This window comes from Odocoileus virginianus, chromosome 22, assembly GCF_023699985.2.
Source record: "Odocoileus virginianus isolate 20LAN1187 ecotype Illinois chromosome 22, Ovbor_1.2, whole genome shotgun sequence".
In the NCBI taxonomy this organism is placed as follows: domain Eukaryota; kingdom Metazoa; phylum Chordata; class Mammalia; order Artiodactyla; family Cervidae; genus Odocoileus; species Odocoileus virginianus.
The window spans coordinates 18,645,686-18,652,521 of record NC_069695.1 but is presented as its reverse complement, the minus strand read 5'-3'; positions in this window follow the sequence as shown (position 1 = coordinate 18,652,521).

Here is a 6,836-nt window from a genome sequence, read left to right as displayed (position 1 = left end):
ATTTTTAAGCACCCCACAACTACTGTTTTGGCAGATCTGTTTAAACATGCCTTAAATGACATTTCCTTATAAATAGCATTCTAGATCTGGTATAAGAGGCAGCACAGTACAGCAAAAAGAGGTTTAGCCCCAGGGAAACAAGATTTGATTTCTGAATGGCCTGGTGCCAGTCATTTAACTTCTCTGACTCTCAATTTATCCTATCAAATTAGAGAATTATAACTAGAAGTTTTAAATGTCTTTCTAACTCTGAAGTTTTCAGTATGAACAAAAGTGAAGTTTTAAGAGAAAACTAAGTAAATTGTACACATTTAATACAATCATCTAGTCCCTCCTTACCCCCAGGCTTGGGACTCCACAACTGACCTCAAATGGAACACCCCTGGACTTCTTATCCAGGAAGAAGTCCCTTGGACAACAAGGAGATCAAGCCAGTTAATACTAAAGGAAATCAACCCTGAATTTTCTTTAGAAGGATGGATGCTAAAGCTCCAATACTTTGGCCACCCCAATACAAAGAGCCGACTCACTGGAAAAGACCTTGATGCTGGGAAAGACTAAGGGCAGGAGGAGAAGGAGGGAAGAGGATGAGATGGTTGGATGGCATCATTGACTCAATGGACATGAATTTGAGCAAACTCCGGAGGTTAATGAAGGACAGGGAAGCCTGGTGTGCTGCAGTCCCTGGGGTCACAAAGAGTCAGATAGGACTTAGTGACTGAACCGCAGGGGAATCTTCAACCCTGGAGGGTGCCTGTTTTTACTTTACAAAAGCAGCAGCCTTGGAAGCTTCTGGGTTTTCTGCCCCAACAACTGGCCTCCTCTGAGGCCCTGAGCTGGGCTGGGCTCCCAGCATCACAGCTGAGCCAGGAAAGCAGGATGTGGGAGAGAGGGAAGAAGGAGGATGCTATCATAATAGCTAGTCAAGCGGTTTCCCGTTGATTAGGCAGTGACTTGATTTTTCATCTGTCTGCTCCATTAAACTGTAAATTCTTTGGAGGCTGAACCCACATTGGTTTCCTCTTTGCTACTGTAGCCAGGAACAGTAACAGGTTGGTGGTAAGATGTTCAGTCAAGGCCGAGGGAATGCATTTACTGCTAGAGGACACCCCGAAAAGCACACGTTTGTCCAAATCCCTGACAGAATGACACTTTAACCATCTGGAATTTGTGGCCTGTTCTCTAAGTCTCATGAATTCCCCTGTGTCCCTTTGCATATTTTCTAATGCTTCTCTCTTAACTCTCAGTAAGTATTACCCTGCATCTCACCCAACTCTTCTATTTACGGATGTTTGTTTCTTCCAATGTGCCTTCCATGGAGGTGGCTCATCACTGGACATAACCTTTCACGCAGCTCTTTGTGTCCTTGAAAACACGCAGGTCACCCCTCCGCTGACTTTGCCATGCATCAGATAATTCACACTAACCTAATTTTTCATTGCCCTGTAATTCTGACATTTTTCCTCTGGTTTCAGCTGAATGTCTTCATGTGATTAATTCTCTGCAGTTAATTACATAATTCTTCATGAATTAACCTTCACTCTGCATTCCTCCTGCAAAACATCCTAGTACGTGCCCACAGCACAGTGAGAGCTGGGGCCTGGCCCGTAGACTGTTAGCTAGAAAAACCAAGATCAGGTTCAAAGCCTAACTCTGATACTTCCATCTCTGTGAACTTGAACAGGTGACTTAATGCTGTGTGGCCCTGATCTTGATGGTCTGTTGGGGGAGTGAATGAGTTAACGTGTTTAGAACAGTGGCTGAAACAAAGTATGCATCCAAGAAATATCAATGGGACTTCCCTGGCGGTACAATGGTTAAGACTGTGCTTCCAACACAGAAGGCGTGGGTTCAATCCCTGTTGGGAAACTAAGATCCCGTGTGCCATGTGGCACGGCCGAAAAGAAAAAACTTAGTGATTATTTCTTTTGTCGTTATTACTGTTGTCTTTCAGTCACAGCATATTCAGAGGAAATTTAAAGTGTAGTAAGTCAGAAAGAGCCTGCAGTAGGGGAGAAAGAAAAGAGCTGGGTAGGGAAGAGACACAAAGGTGAGTAAAGACCTGGAAGACTCCTGCCCACTTCATGAACAGTCTAGACTTTCCCCCCGTCTAGCATGATGCCTGGTTCATGCTAGTTGTTCAAGCAGTATTCACGGGATTGGATTAATCCAGTTCACCCTCTCGCCATTTATATAACCACTCTCCATCAATTTTTTTTTTTAATGCAAGTTTTCCTACTTGCCAGCCAAGCAACTAAGGGACATGTAACTGACACATCTGAATTTCTGAGTCACATTTATTAATTGATTACGATTACAGACTCTCTGGGGCTTCCCTGGTGTGGAAGATAGTAAAGAATCTGCCTGCAATGCAGGAGACTCATGTTTGGTCCCTGGGTCAAGAAGATTCCCTGGAGAAGGGCATGGCAACCCACTCTAGTATTCTTGCCAGGAGAATTCCATGGAGAGAGGAGCATGGTGGGCTATAGTCCATGGGGTTGCAAAGAGTTGGACAGGACTGAGTGACTAACACTTTCAGTTTCCGTAGCAACATTGGTCGAAATGAAACAAGATAATGTTCTTGATACTTTGTATGTGCTCAGTAATATTCTCTGATATTGTTGTGACACAAAGTATAGCAGAGACATAGCGATGTCCCTAGGAAGTGAATTTACACAGCCTGAAAAGGTAACTCTCCAAAGATTTTAGTGAGGAATGTTTTACATATTCCCCACTGACCTTCCTATTTAACAGATAATTGCAGGAGCCTCTGTGGAATTCCAATTTTGAATAAATCAGAGGGTTTTTTCCTTTTATTTTCTTACTTTTAGCAGGAAACTTTTTTTAACCTATTAAGTAACCACAGAACAGACTAAGCATCTCCCTGGAGGGATTTCTTTGAGAACTCTGGCCAGAGGGCAGCATTTTACAAGCAGTTTTGGGGAACCCTGGAATTGTTGCTAGAAGCATCGTACTTCACAGCCTGGGGTCTATCTTCAGTGACTTCAGGTGACCAGGCCTCATATAGATGACAAATATCCCCACTTCGGCTCAGAACGCATCACTCCAAAGTTGAACATTCAGAAGCTGGGTCACACCAACCCAAAATGCCCAAGGCAGCACCAAGACCCAAAGTGATCATGGAGCAGCTGCGCAAGCCAGAGCAAGATTTTGTCGTTCTGCGTGACCCTCCTTGCGGGCGCTGCTTCTACAGAACATAGTGCCGCATGGCTGAGAGCTGAGACTCAGCGCCTGGCCTGGGCTCCCGGCATGCACGGACTGCCTCCTCCCGCACTCTGGTCTCCTGGGGCCCCTCCGAAGCAGATGGTCCTGCTGGCAGCACAATAATATGCCCTTTATTTACGCTGTTTCTGTCTTACATTGTCTACTTTGTGTGTGTGGGTGTGCGTACTCAGTCATGTCCAGCTCTTTGCAACCCCATGGACTGCGGCACACCAGACTCCTCTGTCCTTGGGATTCTCCAGGACAAGAATACTAGAGTGGGTCGCCATTTCCTCCTCCAGGGGTTCTTCCTGACTCTGGGATGGAACCCGCATCTCCTGCATGGGCAAGCGGATTCTTTACGCTGAGCCACCTGGGCTGGACACTCTGCCTTGGGGTCCTATAAAAATCCTGTTTGTCTGCTGCTCAAATTCCTGCTTTTATTGTGACGATAGTTCTGTGAAAAGAACCTTGGGGCCTATTTCCAGCCATCCTCCTTCTTAAATATATGTTAGAGCATCCCTAAGAAGGAAAATCTTGTCCACCCTCTTATTCCGAGAAAAACCCCCTCGGCTAATTAAATTTTTATTATAATCTGATGATTATGGCCTGGGAATAAAAGTTTATCTGACAGCTGAGTTTAATTTTATTACAAGGTCCATGGCTTGTCATTTCTACATGTTCTGGAATTGATTAAGATTTACTACCAGGCAAAGTCCATGCACTTTTGGAATTAGGTGATCTCATAGCCTTGACGAAATGGCTTCTTAACCTTTCAGAAGCACGACATTTCCCACTCAACCAAAAATTAAATGAGCAGCTGTCTTCCAGGTCTGAGCACAGCCCAAGTGGCAGAAAGCCCCAGAAGCTGTCAGTTCCTAGACACGAGTTTGTACATTTCTTTGCAGGGACCCAAACCAGCTTCATCAAAATTACTTTGTGAGGTCTTGACTCTTCCTCTGTTCTCTTAGCCCCCGAAGAGCTCAGGATGTAATTCCCTGGCAAAGCAGGCTTGCCAAGAGATGTTTTCTTGGCTGCATTCCCATCACACATTTACCCTAAAGCAAAATCTAAATGTCCAAGATAGAAATGTCAGAGCATCTGTTAGGATATTCCATGATTAGACCCCACGCTCCCATCAGCCACTCACAAATTCTGTGCCCAGATGATACCTACCTATTGAGCCTGGTCATCCCTGTTGCAGGCTAGGGGTGAGGGCAGTTCACAGGTGGAGGAAAAAACGCAGAGCGGGGCCCAGCATTTTGGGAGGGACTCAAATATTCAACCTGTAACAGATGATTGATTGGCTTAAAAGGAAACATTTTAGAGCAAATCTTGTCACACTGAAGACCCCTCAGGGTCCTCGCTTTATGTCCAGCCAAGGAAAATCACAGAGCTCCCCGGGTGTGCTAGTGGTAAAGAATGAACCTGCCAATACAGGAGATGCAAGAGATGTGGGTTCGATCCCTGAGTCAGGAAGATGCCCTGGAGAAGCAAAGGGCAACCCACCCCTGTATTCTTGCCCGGGAAATCCCATGGACAGAGGAGGCATGCTACAGTCCGTGGGGTCACAAAAGAGTCAGACGCGACTGAATGACTGAGCTCACAGAGGGCCAGCCACTCAACAGGAGTGAAATAAGCTGCCTGTCGTGGCTGGTGAACTTTAGCTCTTATGAGTGAAGACTTTAGGTTTGTTAGTTTGGAATAAACTTAGATTCTTTTGTGTGTCATATATGAACAAAGATGAATGGAACAGAGTTATTCAGCCTATAGCTTAAAAAAACCTTACAGCCCTTCAAGCTTAATATTAAATGTAGATGATCCCAGATCACTAGGCCATTGACTCACAGTTGTACATGTCCTCTTAGAATCCTATGATAATACTCAGTGTTTGCATTTATTTTTGGTTTACATCATCAGATCAGGAAAAAACTGGTCAATGGATAGGGAACCCTTAGACTTCAGTCATGATAAAAAGTGAGAACTATTTTCAGTTGTCTTTTATATGGGCCCAATAATGATTTGTTAATTATCTTTCTAATTAGCTTTATGATTAAATCTAGTATAGGATCTTCATTGTGTAATCAGAACTAATCTATGTACACTTGTAGAATCCCATGGAGTTTTCTCCTGAGTCATGTAAAGACTAAGAAAAAAAGTTTTTGTATCCCAAGTAAAAAGTTAATGACAAAATTAATTAGAAAAAAATGATATCCAGCTTCTTATTAGAATTGAGCCACTCTACTCAGCTTTGTTAAAATTAGGAACTACTTAGTTACTTCTCTAAGGATAATTCTTACAGCCTCCCTGGCACCTTTGAGCGCAGGGCAGTCTTGTACTCCTCAGGGAAGGGCGGTCAACTCTGCAGTTCTGGGTGCTCCGGGCGTCTGCAGAGCCAGCCTCTTCTGAACTTATATCCTGAAGTTTCCGTCCTGTGTTTCAGAATCCCAGGCTTTGCCAGCCAAGATCCTCACTAATGGAGTGCTGGTAAGTGTTTAGCAACCAACTTTCTGAAAAGGAGAAAATCCCCCAGAATCTTCATATTTGCTATTTTCTATGGGATAAATGGGCTTCCCAGGTGGCGGTAGTGGTCAAAACATGCCTGCCAATGTAAAAGACATAAGAGATGCAGGTTCGATCCCTGAGTGGGGAAGATCTCTTGGAGGAGGGCATGCAACCTGCTCCAGTATTCTTGCCTGGAGAATCCCATGTACAGAGGATCCTGGTGGGTTACATTCCACAAGGTTGCAAAGAGTTGGACTGTGTGCATGCTAAGTCGCTACAGTCATGTCTGACTCTGTGGCTGATTTCAAGCTACAAATACATCACCGAGCATGGCACTCTGAAGAGACACTAATGATCTGCTCCTGTGAACTTGAAAGAGCTGAGCCCAGCACACCCCTGGTCCTGTCCAGAGGCCACAAGGCCTTGAAGTCTAAGTAAATACCTGGACATCATCTCTCAAGCTGGGACTGCATCAGTCCTGTGTCTGCTGCACAGCTGTGTCCAGTCTTCTGCTGCAGGAAATGAGAGTGTCTTTGTCATCCACCTGCTTCTCACCCTTAGCTTGTGAATGACCCTTAGTCTTCTCAGCAAAACCACCAAGCCATCTAGGCCATCCTTGTTGGCACTGTTTCCCCCATACTTTTCAAATATCTGAATAATTTTGCCTACAAGGGTGTTCTTCCCTGGCACTTTCCCCTGGTCATCACCAGTAAAATCTTTAGCAACTGGGTCTTTCTTTGTGCCAGGGACTACCTTCACCTCCCATAATACTCAGGATGACATTCTCTTTGTCCACTGGGAGATACTGAGCCAGACTCCAAGCCAATCTTCCTGTCCATTTTCTTGAACAGCTTCTGGCACCATTAGTGTTGATTCTGATCCCCTGGGAAGCAGACATCAGAATGGGATTTGATGGGCAAAATATTGATATTTGAGGCTTCCTTGGTGGCTCAGATGGTAAAGAATCCACCTGAAGGAGACCGAGGTTCTATCCCTGGGTCGGAAAGATCTCCTGGAAAAGGGAATGGCAACTCACTCCAGTATTCTTGCCTGGGATATCCCATGGACAGATGGGCTACATGTGGGCTATAGTCCATGGGGTCGCAAAG